At 44.0% G+C, this 21,727-nt stretch overlaps 1 protein-coding gene across 6 annotated transcripts in view; it reads left to right on the top strand.

The window, feature by feature from the left end:
* LRRC71 (leucine rich repeat containing 71) overlaps positions 1 to 21,727 on the top strand; it is a 566,767-nt gene that overhangs the window by 238,033 nt on the left and 307,007 nt on the right. The window lies entirely within an intron of this gene.

Genomic DNA, 21,727 nt, shown 5'->3' with positions numbered 1-21,727 from the left:
ACAGTAAAAAGACACAAGCATGGCAGACAAGTGCAGGGACAAACATAAGAAGAGGGTGTAAAACCCACACAAGTTAACAAATAAGAAGCAAGCAAATAAGAGTCAAAATAAATCCAATGGCAGATAATTATAATGGACGGGGTATAAGCCCACTGTAAGCTGACAATATATCTTTTTTCCAACAGACTACATGTGCTGTCTTGTAGACGAGGCCTAAAAAGAAAGGTGCAGGTTGCCCTGGCAGGGATAACACAAACTTAGAAAAGAAGGGCAGTAGCAAACACGTATACCACAATATTGTGAGACATCTATCATTGTCTCCTAGTCTTGGGCGCATTACAGCATTAACCACCATGCACGACAACTACATCAGACACCGTGACTTCACAAACACAGCCTTCTCATTTGGCCCAGCTGTCACTCTAGCCAGCGTTGTGAAATGCTCTCTCTTTGGTATATGTATCTCCATCATGTGGTAAGTGGATACTTGTGTTTAAATGAAACACCTATGTTAGGCAGACTCATCTCTATCTGGTACTGTCAGACCCAAAATCAGACACAACCTGGCACAATCAGGCACATTGACCCCGATGGGAACTACCTGCATGACGTAGATCTGTATTTCTGAGAACTGTAGTTAACTCTTCTGTTTCTTTCTAAGCATCTGACGTTCATGGTACCTTTGAAGCTCCGGCCATGCACGTGGACCCTGTTGTGGTGGCCACCTCTCAGGTTCTGTCAGCAAACCATGCCAGACAGAATAATAGGCAGGCAGACCCGTGTTTGAGATTGTCTTCCCAGTTTCTGTTCCAGCCAGTGCTTTAAGTGGGCCAGTGCTCACTGCCACTTCTCAATTTCCCACCTTTGAGTCCCTGCACTTCTCCTTGCCCACGGAGAGTACCCGGGGTGGGCTCAACCACAGTGTTGGGTAGCTCTTAATTAGATGAAGGCAGGGGGACTTAAATATAAGAAACCTAGATCCGACCCCTGGTTTCCCTTTATTCTTGGGTCAGATCTGGTTATTAAAAAATTAATAAAAACGGGTCTCTTTGGAATTCGATGGCCCTAAGACCCTAGTGTAATTGCTGACATGTTTCAGTCCAGAGGGGCCATAAAGGTCCGGGACTTTCTTCAGGGCAAGTGTTGAATCCCCCTCTATGTGTAGGGATTAATTGGCAGGAGGTCCCTATCCTATATATCTATCAAGGGAAGAGTAGCTTCTCCTTGCTGGTGTATTAGTGTGTTTCTGTATCGCCAGGCTCCATCTGTAGGGCACAAGAAGGTTCAAAGAAACATAATCACATATACATTATAGCTGCACAATCATTGCATAGTGCATAATCCATAAACATGCATGCTTGCTTCAGTGTGCATGCCAAAGGAGTGGGAAAATGTATCCAGCTCAGTGCCAGTCAACCGTAAAGTGACAGTGACCGACTTGTTTAAAGTGACAGGTTCACCTAATCATCCCTTATATTCTAGTGCCAGCTTGGTATATAGAATATGTAAGATAATGAATAAAATACCAGTAAGAAAGTCTCAATTGCAAATTAACGTATATATGTAAAACACCTATCATGCTTGTAGGATTCCAAACGTACACTCATACCATGTGCGTGTTAATTTGTTCATATAGTGCTTTCGGTAATTCATTTGTTCAAGCATACCACATGCACGTTAGTTTTTTCATACGCACTTACCCAAATTTTGGGGGTGTTTTGCCACTCACAGAACCGAGGGTAGCGGTGTAATGGTCCTAATCGTATAGTGAAGGAATGACAGACAATATTATAATGAGGTGTTGTAAATCCGGGAGATAGAATGCCCCGCAGTCTCGAAGGAAACCCCCAATACAATGGGCTGGCGCTTCGTGCTGTTTATAGCACCAGCAATGCCCAGTTCACGTGAAGATACATCTGGGACTTACTCGATTTGAGGCCTCACCGTCCTAGTAACCTTCGTTCCTCCCGGTCCCCGGCTTGTATCCAGAAATGTGCTGCCGAGTGAACGATCTTTAAATGAAGTGCCGGTAGATTCCATCAGTTTGCTGGGTCCGCGTAACTCTGACGCATGACCCGGAAATGACGTCATGACGTCGCGGCCTTACTCTTGGGATTCCGGTGTTTTTTTACTCAGGACTCATGGGAATTGTAGTTCTAAAAAGACGTGACAGAGTTCCGAGACGGTAAAACTTGGAATTTAGTTCCCCAGCACAAGTTCTGCTATTCCTTACCAGGTACCGATGTCTACTTTTATAGAACAAAGTTGAATAAAGGAAGACTGGGCACAATGGTCCATCAGAGAGCCCACAATTACTCTTGGTGTACTCTGTCCTTATTACGTATGTTTCAGTGTAAGTTATAAAAAGGTCATCTGGTCCCATCATATAACATGGGTGCTCGTGATGTAATCACGCAAAGTACTTATTATGTTATCTTTCGATGTCATGGGGCAATAACCGTTTCACAATAAGGATAATATTTTGTCAGTGTCATAAGTACGGGGCTACAGTGTAACATGTTTAATATGTCTGTTGCCACTAGGATATTATTTACTCCTGTTGTGTGGAGGGTCGTTGATGTATTCAGACCAAAAAGTAACTAGGCCATCTACTGTTGTTAAGAAGTAACTACAGTTTTTTTGAAAACAGCCGTAGTTTTGAAAGATCAGTGCCAATGCTTTATCGGTATCCATATAGTGTAAATGGTTGTTCATTATACTTAAAGGTGACTACCAGTATTACTCATCTCAGTGGGCCTCTTCGTTCGTGTGTATCAAGATCATTTACAAAGCTGTACCCATGGTATAGAGTCATTCAGACCCACTTCATGTGTCCTCAAACGGTACACCCACCTTTGTTCCTTTTCCAATCGTATTTTTTGAAGGTTGTTTGTGGTCTTGACCTTCTCAATGACCGTCCATTTGATGTCTGTGTCTTTATGAGCCTTTTCCACATAGTGGGCTGTCAATTTTGTTGCTGTGATAGCTCTCCTGATCGTACTTCTATGCTCGCAAATGCGAGTCTTTATCTTGCGTGAGGTCATACCTACATACATTAGGTGGCAAGGGCATTCAACGAGATAGATGACTCCTTCTGTATTACAGTTTGTATGTGACCTCTGCTCCCACGGGGTTGTCATGCCTAGATGCAGGTGCTTGGTGTGTTCTGTGAATTCACAAACCACACACATACCGCATGGAAAATGTCCCATGACTGGTTGTGTGTTCCAGAGGGTTGGTTGGATACTGATCCTAGGTAGGAAACAGTTGGTATGTACCAGCGTGTCTTTTAAGCTCCTGTTCTTTTTAAACGAGAACATAGGTCTCTCAAATTGTAGTTGGTTGGAAGTGAGGATGTTCCATTTTTTATTTACAATCTTCTTTATCTCATTCGAAGAAGAATTGTAAGTGGTGACACAGATCAGTTGTGTTGTTTCTGGGCGTTCGTGAGTTTCGAGGAGTGCTTCCATTGGTGTATTTTGTGCTCTTTTTCTAGCATTTTCAATGATCCTGGTAGGATACTTTTTTACTTTTAGCTTTTGGGTGAGGACCTCCGCCTCCTTTTTGTAGTCTTGAATGTTAGAACAATTCCTACGAATGCGTAGGAACTGTCCTATAGGTAGGTTCTCCCTCAGAGTGCGGGGGTGAGCGCTGTCAAACCTCAATAAGCTGTTTTTATCCGTTGGTTTTGTATAGAGAGAACTATTCAATGTGCCATTACCCGCAATGATGTTAATGTCCAGGAAAGGCACTGTCTTCCTGTTATTGCTCATTGTAAAATGCAGGTGTGGATTTAGTTGGTTGATCCACCTCTCAAATTCACTCCGGCTTCCTTCGTCTCCCTTCCAGACCATGAGGACGTCGTCTATATATCTGTACCATCTACAGATGTTGGTGGTATATGGATTGAGAGCCCAGATATGTAGATCCTCAAATTGACTCATGTAAAGACAGGCAATGCTTGGGGCAAAAGTGCTTCCCATCGATGTTCCGTGGGTCTGGAGATATAGTTGGTCTTCAAATCTGAAAAAGTTCTCAGTTAATGCTAGGCGAATGAGGGACACCACCCATTCTACAGGTGCTGACCAGTCCCATTCCCCTTTCTTGAGTACATCGCCTATGACGTTGACACTTTCCAATTGTGGTATGCTAGTATATAGCGCCTCCACATCTAGGCATACTAGTATACTGTCATTCGGGTCATATTCGATGTCCGTCAGAAGATTGAGGAGATGTTTCGTGTCCTGCACAAATGATCTTATTTGTTTCACTAATGGTCGCAAAAACCAATCAGTGTATTGAGACAGAGGTTCCAGAATCGACCCTATTCCCGAAACAATCGGTCTTCCTGGTGGTGGCATCTTGTTTTTATGTATCTTCGGGATTGTGTAGAATAGTGGGACCCTTGGTTCTTCTTGATTCAAAAACCCATGTTCTTTTTTCGATATCCAGCCTCTGTCTAGAGCATCTGTAGTCATCATGTTGATGGTTTTTCTCAGCCTCTCTGTTGGATCTCTGTTGATCTTTTGGTAGAATTTGATGTCACTAAGCAGGTTCAGACAGGATTGTTGGTATGCTGCGGTATCTTGTATCCCCGTTGCCCCTCCTGTGTCTGCTGGTTTGATACGATCCCTGATCTTTTTTTCAGTGTCTCCAGGGCGGTCCGTTCCTTATTGCTCAGGTTATTGAAAATGTTCTTATTTGGTTGAAGGTCCTCAATTTCTTTTGTGACTGCATCTTCGAAAGCCAATACTTCCGGAGGCATGAGGTGAGAAGGGGGGAAGAAATTAGACTTGTTCTTTAAGGTAGTGTAGTTGCCTTCAATTGAGGCTTCCTCCGTATTCATAAAGAAGGTCTTCAATCTTATCTTTCTAAAAAATTCACTCAGTTCACATCTCAGGTGGAATTTATCCAAGTGTGTCGTCGGAACGAAGCCCAATCCCTTTTCCAGGACTATGATTTCATCTCCTGTCAAGGTTGTGCTGGAAAGATTAACTATCATTCCCTCACTCCACTTGTCCCGGGTTGTTGTTGACCTCTCGTGTTGCTCCTCGTGTTGGGCCTGGTTTTGTCTTCCTCCCATTGGATGCCTCTGTTCCCTCGTCTGCCACGTTTGCCTCTTCTCCCGCCCTGTCCTAAAAAATGTTGATTGTAGTCAGGTTGGAAGTATGGGCCCTGTGGATACTGCGGTGGTCCTGGTACAAAAGGCCCGGGCCACGGATACATCTGTGGTGGTCCGTAGTTCTGGTTGAAACCACCCCGACGTGGTCTCCTTGGCTTCTAGTTCCAATTCTTCTTAGATCCGTCACTGGAACTTCCATCTAGGTCTGAATCTGAGGATCCTGTGTTACTTCCCCGTGAGCTCCCCGTGTCATATTGTTGATCACCCTTATAGTCATCTTTAATGTAGGGGTATATTCTTTCATGGCTGAATTTTTTAAGATCTTTTTGTAGTTTGGAGATCTTATTTTGCATTAGATAGTCCTTATGTTCGGTTATCTCCTTGTTCACTTCTTCCAATTTCTTTTTGAATAATGTCACTTTAATCTCAGTGAGTAGGTGGTCTTCACTGGTTTTGATCTTTATTTGTATTGCATCTGCTAGGCGCTTAGCAGTATTTATGATCCGGATTAGTCAATCCCGAGAGCAGCGCCATGCAATAAGTGACCATTCTTTTTTGAACAGGGGGTCGTCCAAGAATATTCGTGGCGCATTGGTCACCAACAAGCCTGTTGGAGCTGCGTTACCCCTAAGGTATTCGGTCATAATTGCGCCATGCAATAATGTCCTCATTTGGCAGCGTTTAAGTTCCTTAAGTTCGTCCCAATTCTGTGATTGGGATAGGCTCTGATTGATGTTTGTATCAGAGAGCAATGATGGTCCAGCTAAAATAGCCGATGCATCATCATCTGTATAACCTATCCCCATGAGGTCAGCCATGGCAATCCTAAAGGTGTGTCGCTGCTGCGTGTTTTGGACCAAATACGTATATGTGTCCTAATCTGCAAGAGACCACTGAAAACTGGTAGTATTCAGAGTTATTTATTTAAAAAAAGGTTATTTAGTGGTGGATCACAAAATGGTCCTCACACTTCTAACAAACCCACAGCTGTGCGCTGCGCAATAATGAAATATACAAAAGATCACTGGTAAATTCACCAATAATCAGGGGGGTTTTGAGAGGAAGGAAACTGGAGTACGTCCTCCCAAACAATTCAAATTCACAAAAATACTCCAATTACACTTTTTTGTTCGAGGTACTTTCTCAATAAGTGTATATCGTACGGGCTGGCATCTATTGTGGTATGGAATATGCACTTAACCACTCAGGGTATTGGGATCATGCTAATCATGTCCTTGTTGTATAGGGGAAAAAAAACTAGTTCTTTTTTAGTTACCCTCACACACCCTAGTGGTGTCATGCTTCATCATTGGGTCACCCCGACCCCTAGAAGTCGAGGTGGACTCAACCACAGTGTTAGGTAGCTCTTAATTAGATGAAGGCAGGGGGACTTAAATATAAGAAACCTATATCCGACCCCTGGTTTCCCTTTATTCTTGGGTCAGATCTGGTTATTAAAAAATTAATAAAAACAGGTCTCTTTGGAATTCGATGGTCCTAAGACCCTAGTGTAATTGCCGACATGTTTCAGTCCAGAGGAGCCATAAAGGTCTGGGACTTTCTTCAGGGCAAGTGTTGAATCCCCCTCTATGTTCAGGGAATTATAGGCAGGAGGTCCCTATTCTATATATCTATCAAGGGAAGAGTAGCTTCTCCTTGCTGGTGTATTAGTGTGTTTCTATATCGCCAGGCTCCATCTGTAGGGCACAAGAAGGTTAAAAGAAACATAATCACATATACATTATAGCTGCACAATCATTGCATAGTGCATAATCCATAAACACGCATGCTTGCTTCAGTGTGCATGCCAAAGGAGTGGGAAAATGTATCCAGCTCAGTGCCAGGCAACCGTAAAGTGACAGTGACCGACTTGTTTAAAGTGACAGGTTCACCTAATCATCCTTTATATTCTACTGCCAGCTTGGTATATAGAATATTTAAGATAATGAATAAAATACCAGTAAAAAAGTCTCAATTGCAAATGAACGTATATATGTAAAACACCCATCATGCTTGTAGGATTCCAAACGTACACTCATACCATGTGCGTGTTAATTTGTTCATATAGTGCTTTCGGTAATTCATTTGTTCAAGCATACCACATGCACGTTAGTTTTTTCATACGCACTTACCCAAATTTTGGGGGTGTTTTGCCACTCACAGGACCGAGGGTAGCGGTGTAATGGTCCTAATCATATAGTGAAGGAATGACAGACAATATTATAATGAGGTGTTGTAAATCCGAGAGATAGAATGCCTCGCAGTCTCGAAAGAAACCCCCAATACAATGGGCTGGTGCTTCGTGCTTTTTATAGCACCAGCAATGCCCAGTTCACGTGAAGATACAGCTGAGGCTTACTCGATTTGAGGCCTCGCCGTCCTAGTAACCTTCGTTCCTCCCGGTCCCCGGCTTGTATCCAGAAATGTGCTGCCGAGTGAACGATCTTTAAATGAAATGCCGGTAGATTCCATCAGTTTGCTGGGTCCGCGTAACTCTGACGCATGACCCGGAAATGACGTCATGACGTCGCGGCCTTACTCTTGGGATTCCGGTGTTTTTTACTCAGGACTCATGGGAATTGTAGTTCTAAAAAGACGTGACAGAGTTCCGAGACGGTAAAACTTGGAATTTAGTTCCCCAGCACAAGTTCTGCTATTCCTTACCAGGTACCGATGTCTACTTTTATAGAACAAAGTCGAATAAAGGAAGACTGGGCACAATGGTCCATCAGAGAGCCCACAATTACACTTGGTGTACTCTGTCCTTATTACGTATGTTTCAGTGTAAGTTATAAAAAGGTCATCTGGTCCCATCATATAACATGGGTGCTCGTGATGTAATCACGCAATGTACTTATTATGTTATCTTTCGATGTCATGGGGCAATAACCGTTTCACAATAAGGATAATATTTTGTCAGTGTCATAAGTACGGGGCTACAGTGTAACATGTTTAATATGTCTGTTGCCACTAGGATATTATTTACTCCTGTTGTGTGGAGGGTCGTTGATTTTCAAAAAAACGGTAGTTACTTCTTAACAACAGTAGATGGCCTAGTTACTTTTTGGTCTGAATACATCAACGACCCTCCACACAACAGGAGTAAATAATATCCTAGTGGCAACAGACATATTAAACATGTTACACTGTAGCCCCGTACTTATGACACTGACAAAATATTATCCTTATTGTGAAACGGTTATTGCCCCATGACATCGAAAGATAACATAATAAGTTACTAGGACGGTGAGGCCTCAAATCGAGTAAGTCTCAGATGTATCTTCACGAGAACTGGGCATTGCTGGTGCCAGCACGAAGCACCAGCCCATTGTATTGGGGGTTTCTTTCGAGACTGCGAGGCATTCTCTCTCTCGGATTTACAACACCTCATTATAATATTGTCTGTCATTCCTTCACTATACGATTAGGACCATTACACTGCTACCCTCGTCCTGTTGTGGTAAATAAATAAATAATACCTCTCTTTTTGACTAGACATATATCATAACAGATAGCTCAAATAAATAAGAGTCAAGATTCGAGGTAGTAGGAGTTTTGCAGGTTTAATACAGCATAAGGACAGGAACAGGACAACCTGCATAGGAATAGGATGGCAGGGCCCAGCAGCTGCTGGGGCTGGGTCTGGGATGAGCGCGCTGACTTTTAATAACAATACATGAGCATATATACATAACGCAAACACATAGCATTACATTGCAGTAGGCGTAGCAGTGGGTGGAGCAGAAGGCGTGACGCGTAGCAGTCGCGAAAGATAAGGGCGAAAAGAGGTGTAACAGGGCGTATACATAGACATGTGATGCAAACGTAACAGAATATGTCATGAATGGGGCGGAAACCATGGAGGGGGCTACCTAAGGAGCCGGGACCTCTAACCTGATGGTGCGCGCAAACTGGCAATGACGTATTACTAGGAGAAGCTGGGGGCTATGAACTCTGTGCTAGGAGCAGAGACTGAAGTCTGGAGAGTCAGGGCAACATGTACCTAAGCAGTATCTAGTATCTGGTGTTTAGAGAACATGTTGATATAAACTAGAAGTTAGGAGGGGAAAGGCTGACTTGATTCTAAGACTGGACCATGCATTATTCTACATGTAGTGCGTGATGAAGAATATTAGATGACCATTAAATGCAGTATTTCTCTAACGTGGAGCCGAAAAGGCTAGACAATGACGGAAACTATTGATGCAGTTCAGTAGTTTAGGAATGCAGAGAAGGAGGACTGGACTGATAACTGGAACTATAACATACTTTTGGCAGACTCAGAGGCAGAGCCAGGCTGCACCGGGCACTGCAAGGCAGGAAGTAAGTGAAGGGTCGAGGATACAGGTGGGGGCTGTATCGCTCCTCAGCGAGGTTTCTGGAGACAGGAGCTGAATCTGATGTCCAGGCCCTTTTGAGGCCTAGAAACGGGGACTTTATAATAGAATAATGTGCACACTGAGAAACGTGGCAACGTAGCTTTACATAGGCCTGATATTCGTAGTATTCACGAGGACTGAAAACTGGCATACTAGAGGTGGACACAACTGTAATTGCGTCATTAATCGGACATGGGGAGTACATATGCATATTTAATCATGCACACATAACATATGATGGATGACACGTAGGGACACAGAACATGGCAAAATTTACTTTTCCACATTCCCTCCTTGTCACTACGTTTCCATCAGGAAACATCAATTTTCATGATACCGTCTATCATTTCATACAGTATCATTTGCTCGTCTCGAATTATCCTGGAACGGGATTTAGAACGGGGCTTGGGACTAGGAATACAAGAGGTAGCACAAATGCCGCAAATCGCAGGGCCACATTGTATACAGAGACAGCAGCTGAATATGATCGCTACTGCAATACCTAGAAAGGACAATATTTTCCATCCCCATGCGGAAATTATATTCCAGAACCAACCGGACCATGTCCAGGTGCCTGGGTCTTGGTGTATCAGATGGGCAATTTTATGGAGTCTGGTTATAGCTGAATAAACAGACGGCGCGTTATTTGGAATGAAAATGCAGCAACTAGATCCGATGACTCTACAAGCCCCGCCCCTATCGGCCAGTATGACGTCAAGGACGAGACGATTCTGTAAAACGACAAATCTCATAGCAGATTGCTCTTCAGTTAAGTTACCTAGAGCAGAGGCAGTCTCATTTATTACAGCTTCAAGGGTTCTGGTTAACCTACGGATTAGCTTACTATTCTGGATAGGTCCTATAAAGAAAAAGAAACCTCTGTTGAAATCTGTATACTGTTCTAGAGCAGTTTCAGTATAATCGACAATTGGGGACTCCCTTCTATGTCTAATGTGTACTAGATGTGTGTTTCTATGATAATCAGGTGGGGCTAGAAAAACTGGTGGCAGTAGGAAGGCAATGTAACAGGTTCCCTCCCAATCGAGGGGCAGACGAACATATGCAGTTTGACCACAAATAAAATAAGAATGACGTGAAGCTTTAAAGATAGATTTCCCACTGTCACTATACTTGACAATAGTAGTACATTCACTATGTCCTACATGTATGGAACCCTTATTTCGGACACATAATTCGCCTTTGACTGGTAGTACTGAAATAGCAGGTAAGTCTGGAGTAGTATCAGACTGAACATTCAGGACCATGAAATTCGAAGAATAATTACCTAAATTATACACTTCATTTTCTAGATCCAACCCTGTTCTGTGGGGAAGACCTTGCTTGTCTGGAAAACATGTACTGTTAAGAAAAGACATATCTGTTGAGGATGACGTTAACGTGGACCATGCTCCACACGAACCATTATGTGAAAATGGATAAGGAAAAAGTGGCAGAACTCCCTTCGGTGTCTGGAAAGGGGGGAGTCGACCACACACCCAACAATTAGTGGCATTGCTGGACTGGTGTGAGTAATGTAACATGCGGATAAATGAGTTATTTCGCATAGCGAGGCGGTAAGAGAGTTCATGAGGAGGCAGATCACTAAACGTGTGCTCTACTGTAGCATTAGCAGACTTATTTACATGAAGAACTGGGAAATACAAGAAAAATGCATAACTGGTGCAGGAAATCATAAGGCTGAGAAATAATATGAAACATAGAAAAACGATACATCGGATTGAGTTTTGACTAACTCTCTCACTATGGGGGTCTATTTTATACATGTCAGAAACAGTCTAACCGTTTCACCTAGGGGAGGACTTAGACAATCAAACTGACTGACTTATTTTACTAGACCGGAGTTTTAGTTTATACTCCTGTTGTGGAGTTTTCTCTAACAGGGGAGGGGTTGTAGCAATGTCTTTTGCGGGACAGTCCTTGAGAACAATATTTTGGCAATCCTTCAAATCCTGGGAAATGTTCTTTAAGACGGGTTTCAGTCCATTAAAAAGTTTAATATGAGAAAGGTGCACCCAGCCTTTGCGTCCTTCCAACTTCACGGCTGTACGGGTGGTGAGGAGGACCTGTCGGGGCTCTTTCCAACGAGGCTCCAGCGGACTTGATCTGTCAAAGTTGCGGACCATCACCATGGATCCTGGAACGATTTCGTGCGGTGCCACCTCAGTATTGTCTGGAAATGCGGCAGCAACCTGTGAACGACATGAGTTGAGGGCAGACATCAAGGAAGCTAGGTAATCTGTCAGCATATTACTTGAAACATCGGTAATACTTCGGGGTCTAGGAGTACCCCACATATTTGGGGGGCGGCCGAAAACGACCTCATACGGGGACAGACCTGATCTGGAATGTGCGACCATGCGCATATAAAACAAAGCGACTGGCAGAGCTACTAGCCAGTCCACACCTTTTTCTTTACACACTTTTGCAATACGGATTTTCAGGGTCTGGTTATGTCTTTCTACGAGACCGGCTGCTTCAGGATGGCGTACACAATGAAACTTCCACTGGTACCCTAGCAAAAGGGAAACATGCTTCATGAGTTCAGATGAGAATGGCTGGCCGTTGTCAGAATATACGACTCTAGGGAGTCCATAACGAGGGAAGAACTCACGAACCAACTGCTTGGCAGTGGTCGCGGCTGTGTAATCTGGGACTGGATATGCTTCTGTCCACCTGGACAAAGCGCATACAACTACAAGGACATACTTGAAACCTCGACATCGCTCCATCTGAATATAATCCATCTGGAGGACTTCAAAAGGGTGGTCAGGGGGCTGGAATCCACCTTGTTCCACCGGGACACTTTTACCTGGATTAAACTGACAACATATCATACAGGTACGGACTTTCTGCTTGGCTGCAGCTCGTAAATGCTTGTTGAACCAAATGTTCTGGATACTGTCTAACATAGCTTTTTCTCCTAAATGTGCTGGACTATGTGCGGTATTAATAATGACTTGAACCATAGAGTCGGGGAGAAACCATGTGGCTCTACCCTTCGTTAACCATCCTTGATCTGTCTGGACCCCTCCTTGTTCGGACCATTTCTTGATTTCTTCGGGAGTAGCGTGTAACTGGATATCTATGACATCTTGTGTAGGGTCCTTAACTGTCATGCATGTAATCGGATCTGGAGTATGTGTCTGATTAACTTGAATGTCTGGAGTCTGTGCTGTAAGCTTGGCTGTGCGATCTGCTAGATCATTACCTTGAGAAATAATGTCAGTAACTTTCGTATGTGCTTTGCACTTCATGATAGCGATAGATGTCGGTAAGTGTATGGCATCTAACAGGGCTTGAATAAGGAGACCATGCTGAATCTTGGTTCCATGAGAAGTCATGAAACCTCTCTCCTGCCAGAGCACTCCGAAGTCGTGTACGACTCCAAATGCGTAACGTGAATCTGTGTAAACATTAACTTTCAAGTTCTTGGCGTGTATGCAGGCTTGTGTCAGAGCAACTAGCTCTGCTGCTTGAGCGGACAGGGTGTCAATACGGTGTGTTTCAATAACTTCGGTGTCAGTAGTCACTGCATACGCGGCGACTAGTTCTCCTGTACCAGTTCTCATACATGAACCATCCACATAAAGTGTCAGGTCGGGGTCTGGTAACGGAGTATCTGTCAGATCTTGTCTTGGCTTTGTCGTGATGTTAACTACTTCCACACAGTCATGTGTGGCTGGATTTGAATTAACTGATGGTAACAGTGTAGCAGGGTTCAGGATGTTGCAGCGTCTGATTTCTATGTGTGGCTGGAACAGTGTCAATTCATAACCTGTTAAACGTGCAATTGTCAAGTGCTGAGTTTGTGTTCGGTTTAAAAGAACTTCCACAGAATGTGGAACTTGTACTGTCAAGGTATGTCCTAAGACTATGGAATCACTTTGTCTGATAGCTAGTGCTGTGGCTGCAACTGACTTGAGGCACGCAGGCAGCGCCTGGGCTACAGGATCTAATGTGCTTGAAAAATAAGCACAAGGCTTGTATTGTCCTGCTTGATCTTGTGTGAGAACAGATAATGCTGTACCTTCACGTTCAGTAACGAAAAGTGTAAAAGGCTTACTGTAGTTCGGTGTCGCTAGAACTGGAGCTTGGCATAGGGCTTTCTTTAACTCATTGAAACTAAGTGTATGTTCAGATGTCCAAGGGAGGACAGTCGATACGGCTGCCTCCTGTGTCGTTAACTGTATCAGTGGTTTGGCTAGAAATGCATACTGAGGAATCCATTGTCTGCAGTAAGAAGTAAGGCCGATAAAAGCACGTACCTCCTTCTGGGTCTTGGGCTGTGGAAGACTCGCTATTAACTGGATACGGTCTGGTGTCAACTGCCTACCCCTCTTGGACAGCAAGTGTCCTAAGTAGACCACTTGCTGGACACAGAATTGAAGCTTAGAAGGGGACACCTTGTGCCCCATCTCGGCTAGGAAATACAAGACTGTAAGGGATGCTCGCTCGCAACCACGTTCAGAACGGGCTGTGATCAGTAGATCATCGACATACTGGAGCAGTGCAGTGTCAGTTGGCATGTGAATGTTGTCTAGTTGTCTCTTGAGTGCTTGACTGTAAATACTAGGACTTTCTGTGAAACCTTGAGGAGCTCGTGTAAACATATAGCTCCTTCCATTTAAACAAAATCCGAAAAGGAACTGGCTGTCTGGATGAATAGGAACACTGAAAAATGCGTTCTTGAGGTCTATGACAGTGAAGAACGCGGCTTCGGAATCAATGGCCGTTAATAGGGAAGAGATGTCTGGGACAACTGGGTACTGCGGAATAATACATTTATTAAGCTCTCGTAGGTCAATCACTAATCGATATACTGGGGGTGCATTTGGATCAGTACGTTTCATGACTGGAATGATCGGAGAATTACATACATTGGAGTCAGTTTCTACAACCACTCCTTGAGCCATGAGCTCGTCAATAATTTTGGATAAGGCTGCTACAGCCTCAGGTGGCAATCTGTACTGTCTGATTCGTGGTAACACTACACCTGGCTTGAGAGTCACACGATAGGGTGTGATTTGCATGTAACCTACATCAGTTGGACCTTGCGCCCATAAATGCTGCGGAACATTAGACAGTCTTGAATCAAAATCTCGTAATACATAGTGACCCTTGAAGTCTCGTAGGAACAATCGTATTCCCTCTGGGGAACAGCATATAACTGCACCTAACTCTTTCAGTGTCTTAAGGCCTAATAGATTTTCTGGACATGACTTAGTAAGTAACAGATCAGTAGTGCGGGACAATGGACCTACTTCTAGAATAACTGGCTTTGAAATCTCATTTACGATAGGTTTTCCTGAAAATCCAAGGGAAACATTTCTTGGGCCTGAGAGCGGAGCCCCTGGAACTTCGGCGTGACTAATTGTGGTCCTACTTGCCCCTGTATCAATCAAAAACTTTCTGTCTTTCCCTAATACTTGACTGTGAACATAGGGACCTTCTTGATCTACAGGTATCTCGATGAGAGGCAAGCCTACCTCCCTCTCTAGGCTGTTTCATGAATACTGCTGGTACTCTGGATACTCAGACTGTGCATACTGGTACATCTGCGATGTAACATGCTGTGTTGCAGCGATAGGCTGCGGTGCGGTAACTGTCTGTGGTGCATTCTGTGGCTGAGGAATCTGTGAAACTTGTTCTTGTCTAGGCGGACGTGGTCTTTCTTTAGTCTTACCGGTAGCTATGTTGTGTTTCAGAACTGCACACTCATTTATGAAATGACCTGGCTGTTTACAATAATTGCAGTTCCCTTTAACGGGAGCTGCAGGATGACTGGCTTGATTCGGACCCCTCTTCTGACTGTCTTGAGGAACAGATTGTGCAACTAGTACTTTCATTTTCGTGTCTTTCATACGTTTTCTTTCGTGTTCTTGTTCTTCTCTGATTCTATTCTGGTGGTATTGAAGCATTTGCAACATCTGGGACGGGGTATTAGCTTGCCAGGTACTTTCGACTTTCAAAACTCGATTTTTAATTTGTGGACTTGAATTCTCGACTAATTTAGTAACAAAAAGGTGAGGGTATGACTCACTACTTGTCTTGAGGCCACTGTTGATACTGAAACATTTTTCAAATCTAGAATAAAAATCACTAATATCCTCATCTTGCTTTTGTTTACAGGCTGAGATTGCATCCCAGTCTTCTTTTCTCGTTGTCAATAATCTGGGTAAAACTTGTATTAATAATTCTGGTAATTCTTTACATTTATCTCCAAGACCGGTACCTGGTACTCGTGCCTTATCTTCGGCTTCTAGAACTGCCCAATCGATCTTTTTCTCTCCCACCTCCCATTCTTTTTCCTTGAGCTTTTCATACACCCCTGCGGGCAGCAGAACCTTTAACATTTTAATTATATCTGGATATGTGTATTCTCCCATACGGAGCATGTCTTTTAATTCTCTATGGAACCCTGCTGGATCTTTGTCATGACAGGGAATTAATTTCTTCATCTCGAGGAGTTCCATCTTTGTAATTGGAGTGTATACAAACACTCGCTGCATTTCGCCACCCGTTCCTTTAACTGGGTGGACTTCTCGTAACGGATTCTGTCTCTCCATGTAAAATGGTTTACTTTCTGGGGGTGAGACATGAACAAAATGCGGGTTCAAAAACGTTCTATATTTGTGACGTTGTTCTAGAATGACACTAATTAAGTCGGTACCTAGACCTTTCCATCTATACTGGAGTAACTCGTTCAGGACATCATGTAACGGACCTGGATCAGAGTGCTGACCCTCATACAATGTAATGAGGTGCTGGATCATATACATACCCACCAGTCGTTGTTCGGCTGGGGGCATTTTCAGAAACATTTGTGCCACTATTTCGTCTGGAAAAGTGGTAGAATCAGTAATCCATCGGACTGCTGATCGGGCTAGTTCTTGTTCATGCATGGTACTTAACTCACTGTAACCGATTCGTGATTTCAGAATGTGATCGGTAGCTTGAAATACTTGTTCTAGTGAACCTTGTTCTGGTGCTGGAGAATGAAAAATAGACTTGTGTTCTAGGCGTAAATGGCGATCTGGAAATCTAGATTTTCCTACATACGCTATTCTGGCGGAATTTTCGTCTTCTACCTCTTCAGTATCAGAATTACTTTCTTTCTCGCTTACTTGTGCTGCTTTACGTTGTTCGTGTATCTTTATTATTTCTCTACGGATTTTCTTGTACATACTATCCATAGCACCGACGGTCTTGTGCTTACCCTCGGCTATATTATCACTCCACCTTGTCAGGATTTTCATTACGGCCGGATCTTTAGACGGATAATCTTGTTCTCTTATTAGACAATTGATCAGAAACTTTAATATCATGAGCTGGATCTCGGCTTTCCTTTGAGACATGGCCTCGCTAATACTTTCTGGATCATCCCCTGTACGGATGAAACGATATATTCTGTCTAGATCTTCTTTCATATTCGGTAAGGTGACTAGATACTCGGCCACCTTTCTTACGCGGAATGAATATAAAACCATATTATCCTCGCCTGGGACTGGATCATAGCCGCATTCGGCAAGGGATTTTCTTATTTCTGCTACAGTCTGATGTCTGGGCGTACGCTGTGACGCTTGTGCATGTAACTCGGCTGTCGTTAAACGCTTGTGTGGCGGCGGGGTTTGAGGAGGACCTCCCCCTGCGGCCCCTAAACTGGAGTCTAGGTCTACTGAGGCTCTTCGTCCTGGCAGAGTGGGGAATGGAAATGCAGGCTGGACTTGTATGGCGGGCTGGACCGGGGGTACCGTAACAGGTACTCCGGTGTCTGGAGGAGCGGGAAGTGCCTGATTTACAGGGACTGGCGGAGCGCGAACAGGATTTGCATATTCTGGGACTGTATCGTCCAAATAGGACGAAATAAAAATATCAGCTGCGGTCTGTTTGTGACGTAGCTTGGTCGGAACTAATGGTGGCGGGAAATTACTGGATGCCTCTGGGGTCGCTTTTGGCAAGCCCTCGGCAAGGAGAGGATACATACCCCTAATAAGGGCATGCCTCTGTCTGTCTGACTGTTCGGCTTTGACTTGTTCACCAATCTCGATTAGTTCTTTTTCTTGTGCTCGTTCTAAGGATTCTCTACTTAATTCTGACTTTCTGATTTCCTTTTCAGTTCTTTTATGAGATTCTTTACGCCATAACTCAATGGCGTCTTTCTGTGACTGTCTGGCTTTCTTTTTCCATAATGCTTCTTCTACTCGCATGATGCACTCGGCATCCCATGTACCCGATACGGGCCATCTATACTTTTCTTCTAACTGTTTGGTATACTCTACCCATAAATCTAGATACAATATGGCGCTTATGCCATGCTTCTGATACATAAAGTGACCTGGACTGTCCCTCGGCGGGACAGGAACTGCTTCTTCTAACAAACCCTTTCTAGTTTTTAGCTGACGTAATCTCGAAAAGAGAGACATTGTAAACTTGAATCGGAACACAATACAATACACGAGAAACAATCATAACATAACAGTTCGGACAGAATATTACCTGGAATACTGAGAACAGAAACACAAGAATTTCTCGAGAACGGAACAGACTAGAGTTACTGGATGCACTGCTGAAACAGTACGGAACATACCGGTCCCATAAAGGGACGCATCAAGACCCGTATCCACCTAGGTGAACACTTCGTTTGTGAGTCTGTGTACCACCAACCCACGGACCAGAGTCAATTTAGATTGACCCTGTCTAGATACTACCCCAGTAATGGTACTCACCGGGCAGCAAGAACGGAAAGCCTCGGACTGGACTGGACTGCTACGACGACGGACGACGAACTTCGGACTTCTGTTACGGGTGGGCCTCCGGATACCTCGGACCTTGAACTCTTGGCTTGGGCTCTGGTCGGGACTCGCCGCGTTCCTCCACCGTCTCGTTTGGATGCTGGACCGCCTCCTCCGTCTCCTCCGTGGGCCTGAGGGATACTTGAAGCAGAAATATCTGCCGGTGCACAGAAGAGTTCCGTCACGACTGCAGAGGGTCAGGGGGTCGGCGTGGCTTCACCGACGCGTGGGGAAAGGGCAAGTCCCTGTTCGGGCGCCATTATGTGGTAAATAAATAAATAATACCTCTCTTTTTGACTAGACATATATCATAACAGATAGCTCAAATAAATAAGAGTCAAGATTCGAGGTAGTAGGAGTTTTGCAGGTTTAATACAGCATAAGGACAGGAACAGGACAACCTGCATAGGAATAGGATGGCAGGGCCCAGCAGCTGCTGGGGCTGGGTCTGGGATGAGCGCGCTGACTTTTAATAACAATACATGAGCATATATACATAACGCAAACACATAGCATTACATTGCAGTAGGCGTAGCAGTGGGTGGAGCAGAAGGCGTGACGCGTAGCAGTCGCGAAAGATAAGGGCGAAAAGAGGTGTAACAGGGCGTATACATAGACATGTGATGCAAACGTAACAGAATATGTCATGAATGGGGCGGAAACCATGGAGGGGGCTACCTAAGGAGCCGGGACCTCTAACCTGATGGTGCGCGCAAACTGGCAATGACGTATTACTAGGAGAAGCTGGGGGCTATGAACTCTGTGCTAGGAGCAGAGACTGAAGTCTGGAGAGTCAGGGCGACATGTACCTAAGCAGTATCTAGTATCTGGTGTTTAGAGAACATGTTGATATAAACTAGAAGTTAGGAGGGGAAAGGCTGACTTGATTCTAAGACTGGACCATGCATTATTCTACATGTAGTGCGTGATGAAGAATATTAGATGACCATTAAATGCAGTATTTCTCTAACGTGGAGCCGAAAAGGCTAGACAATGACGGAAACTATTGATGCAGTTCAGTAGTTTAGGAATGCAGAGAAGGAGGACTGGACTGATAACTGGAACTATAACATACTTTTGGCAGACTCAGAGGCAGAGCCAGGCTGCACCGGGCACTGCAAGGCAGGAAGTAAGTGAAGGGTCGAGGATACAGGTGGGGGCTGTATCGCTCCTCAGCGAGGTTTCTGGAGACAGGAGCTGAATCTGATGTCCAGGCCCTTTTGAGGCCTAGAAACGGGGACTTTATAATAGAATAACGTGCACACTGAGAAACGTGGCAACGTAGCTTTACATAGGCCTGATATTCGTAGTATTCACGAGGACTGAAAACTGGCATACTAGAGGTGGACACAACTGTAATTGCGTCATTAATCGGACATGGGGAGTACATATGCATATTTAATCATGCACACATAACATATGATGGATGACACGTAGGGACACAGAACATGGCAAAATTTACTTTTCCACATTGTGAGTGGCAAAACACCCCCAAAATTTGGGTAAGGGCGTATGAAAAAACTAACGTGCATGTGGTATGCTTGAACAAATGAATTACCGAAAGCACTATATTAACAAATTAACACGCACATGGTATGAGTATGTTTGGAATCCTACAAGCATGATAGGTGTTTTACATATATACGTTCATTTGCAATTGAGACTTTCTTACTGGTATTTTATTCATTATCTTACATATTCTATATACCAAGCTGGCACTAGAATATAAGGGATGATTAGGTGAACCTGTCACTTTAAACAAGTCGGTCACTGTCACTTTACGGTTGACTGGCACTGAGCTGGATACATTTTCCCACTCCTTTGGCATGCACACTGAAGCAAGCAAGCATGCATGTTTATGGATTATGCACTATGCAACGATTGTGCAGCTATAATGTATATGTGATTATGTTTCTTTTAACCTTCTTGTGCCCTACAGATGGAACCTGGCGATACAGAAACACACTAATACACCAGCAAGGAGAAGCTACTCTTCCCTTGATAGATATATAGGATAGGGACCTCCTGCCTATAATTCCCTAAACATAGAGGGGGATTCAACACTTGCCCTGAAGAAAGTCCCAGACCTTTATGGCCCCTCTGGACTGAAACATGTCGGCAATTACACTAGGGTCTTAGGACCATCGAATTCCAAAGAGACCCGTTTTTATTAATTTTTTAATAACCAGATCTGACCCAAGAATAAAGGGAAACCAGGGGTCGGATCTAGGTTTCTTATATTTAAGTCCCCCTGCCTTCATCTAATTAAGAGCTACCCAACACTGTGGTTGAGCCTACCTCGACTTCTAGGGGTCGGGGTGACCCGATGATGAAGCATGACACCACTAGGGTGTGTGAGGGTAACTAAAAAAAGAACTTGTTTTTTTCCCCTATACAACAAGGACATGATTAGCATGATTCCAATACCCTGAGTGGTTAAGTGCATATTCCATACCACAATAGATGCCAGCCCGTACGATATACACTTATTGAGAAATTACCTCGAACAAAAAAAGTGTAATTGGGAGTATTTTTGTTCCTCACACTTGACACATCAGCAGGAGCACCACACCAGGATATTGCAAAACCAGAGCTCACCTACCACTCTGCAAGTCACGGTCCCTACTCTGCCACTGATTCTCCATGTGGCCTGAGGAGGGTCACTTCTGATGGTTGCCCCCTCACCACCTATATGTGCCTAACTTAGACTCGCCAACCATCCCGCATTGTGAAAGTTTCCCTCAGATCAGGGCTTCAGCCCTGCTGTCCCCACAGAGGCACTGTGGGACACCGATTGTCCAGTTTTTTGGTTTCTTGATGCTTTATCCCTCTTAAAGACAAGCTACTGTCACTCTTTCAGTTTTTCGTCAGCAGTACACATGCGCGTCGGAAGGTGGTGTCGAGCGGCTCCGCGTCTGTCGCTGGCGTTTGTAGGTGCAGAGATTACGTCACGGAGACTACTTAGGCGCCACACATGTGTGCTGACGTCAGTTCTTAAGGTAGGGAATCTATGACTAACTAATGTCTCTTACAGATATATCGTTACACAAGTAGTAACTTGTGCGACAATTCACATCTTAAGACATGATAGAGAACCAGGATTGCACGTAATTAGCTTTTTCCTTATTTGTGATTTCTAGTTGATCCTTAACCTAGTACTATACTCCCTTTAAACAGATGCATTTAATTTAATTTAAGGTTGTGCACTCCTTATGCATACAGTGTGAAGGTGAGGGTATACAACCAAACCTGGGATCCAGATACAGAGAAATATTTAGACAAATTTCAAAGGAATTTTAGACCTAGGAGCTAAAGATCCACGTTTCAGTTCCTTCCTGAACTTCAAGAGGTTAGGCTGAGATCTTAGGTGGTTGGGCAGAGAACTCCTCCTTGGGTGCGGAGTAAGGAAAACT

The sequence above is a fragment of the Lissotriton helveticus genome, chromosome 12 (genome assembly GCF_964261635.1).
Source record: "Lissotriton helveticus chromosome 12, aLisHel1.1, whole genome shotgun sequence".
Lineage (NCBI taxonomy): Eukaryota > Metazoa > Chordata > Amphibia > Caudata > Salamandridae > Lissotriton > Lissotriton helveticus.
The sequence above is the reverse complement of the archived record's forward strand: the minus strand, read 5'-3'. Positions and strand labels throughout refer to the sequence as shown.